Source organism: Spermophilus citellus, assembly GCF_964194105.1.
Source record: "Spermophilus citellus genome assembly, chromosome: 2".
Taxonomy (NCBI): Eukaryota; Metazoa; Chordata; class Mammalia; order Rodentia; family Sciuridae; genus Spermophilus; species Spermophilus citellus.
In genome coordinates this window covers 168,467,724-168,469,555 of record NC_138183.1, presented here as the reverse complement: position 1 = coordinate 168,469,555, position 1,832 = coordinate 168,467,724, and the positions used below count along the sequence as shown (strand labels likewise).

The window sequence follows — 1,832 nt, the reverse complement described above, 5'->3', positions numbered from 1 at the left end:
GTTTGCCATTCCCTCAGACCCTAAGTTTGTAGAGCTTGGGGCTGAGAATCCTCAGCGAATTTTACTTGCCCTCTGGTAGCCACGCCCCCGGTAGCTGGTGCAAGAGACCTCAGCAGTCAGTCCTGGTGGGAGCGGTAGTTCCGCGCCGCGGGTCCCGCGCCACCTTTGATTCCCTCGGGCTGGCTATCGCGCTCACGGGAGAGCTGGGAGGGGCCCTTAAGGTTTCCCCGATGTGTGGAGAGGGAAGGCTAGGGAATTACACACAATGAAGTTATCTCCTCCGCCGCAGTCTGATGACGTCAGTTCTCCACCATGGTGGTATCCCTTGCAAATGGCGACAGTTCGTTTCCCTTTGCCGGGCGACCAATGCAATGGGTGGGTCCTTACTGTCTCTCCCAAGCCCCGTTTCAAACCTGTGGCCAGTACCTATGAAGGCTCGGTAGGCATTTACCTCTGTAGGATGAGAAGGGCTGACCAGTTGTTTCAGCCGGATGGATTAGTGCTGAGTCACAGCTGTTTGTCTGCGGGAAGCAGGCGAACGGGAGCTTGAATTCAGCCGATCCGGGCTCAGTGTGTGTTCTGAGAGGCCCAGACTGTTCACCCCAGATCCACGTCAGCTCAGCATTGCCTAATGATCCTGAGCAAACAGATTTAGGTTGTTTAGGACTCCCTATGCCCGGACAGCTGAAGAGGTCAGAGACTTGATCTCTCCGCGCCCGCCGCCATGTTGGAATCCCAGCAATTCACTTCTGATGACATATTTTACTCTTATTGGATACTTCACAAAAGATATTAAAGCACTTTCAAACATCAATCAAATCTCCAAACAGCTCTGCGAGATGTCACTCCCCATCCTGGCTCCTCGTTTCATCCGGAAACCGACAGGCCGGCAGGAAATGACTGTCAGTTACTTTAAACACCGAAAGCCACCACTTTTTTCCTGAGTCTTGAGAATACCTAAAATCTATTCTCATAATAAACTTCCAGTGTACAATATGATATTGACTACTATCTTCATGTAGTACATTACATCTCCAAATTTATCATCAAAGATAACTTCATCTTTAACCTGCTTTGGGTCACAGATAGCAGCACCAGGAGCAGGGGATTCCAGTTCTATGGTCACAGGCCCATCATTCTGAATGTGTACCTGCATATAGGCACCAAACTTGCCATCTTTGATGAGCTCTGGCCTGTAAGTCTTGCGCAGCTGCTCCAGAAAATTGTTGTAGAAACCCTCTGCCTGCTCTGTGGGCATCGCCAGGTGTAAGTCAGGCTTGTTCCCCACTCTCATCCTCAAACACACGCAGGTTCAAAATCTTTCGGACTATGTGCTCCAGTTCCTTCTGTGTATCTTCCAGTGAAATACCCAGAAATACACAAATGCCACGTCCAATGGCACTTATCTGCTCTTCTCCAACTGTGACGCTGGCCCGGGTGACGCGCTGCACCACGGCCTTCATGGCAGCGGCTGGGGCGAGTGGGGTGGCGCCGCGCTCTCCATTCTGATTTTAGAGAAACTGCCTTTGTCTTTTTTCCCTATTCTACTTTATTGTATTCATTCATAGGTAAGGTTTCACTGCAGAAGAACCTCCAGTGTTTGTTATCTGCAGACAACCAGGAAAATGCTATCTGTTGCTATAAACAAACTGCCAAACCACAGTAGCTTTCCACAGCCAAGTTAATTCCCCAATTAATATTGTAAGTCCAATAGTGGCATTTCTGATGTGGGAGACATTCATCCTGGTTGCTCAGGTACAGAGGGTCTTTATAACTTAAGACTTTCACCACCATCCTCAGCACATCTGTGTCTTCTTTATTTATCTTCCAAT

General features: G+C 49.0%; 1 pseudogene across 1 annotated transcript; it reads right to left on the bottom strand.

The window, feature by feature from the left end:
- Positions 1–970: 970 nt before the first annotated feature.
- Positions 971–1,480, bottom strand: LOC308641678 (D-aminoacyl-tRNA deacylase 1-like; annotated as a pseudogene). The gene has a single exon. The product of its transcript is annotated as a D-aminoacyl-tRNA deacylase 1-like (transcript).
- Between the last annotated feature and the right edge of the window lie 352 nt (positions 1,481–1,832).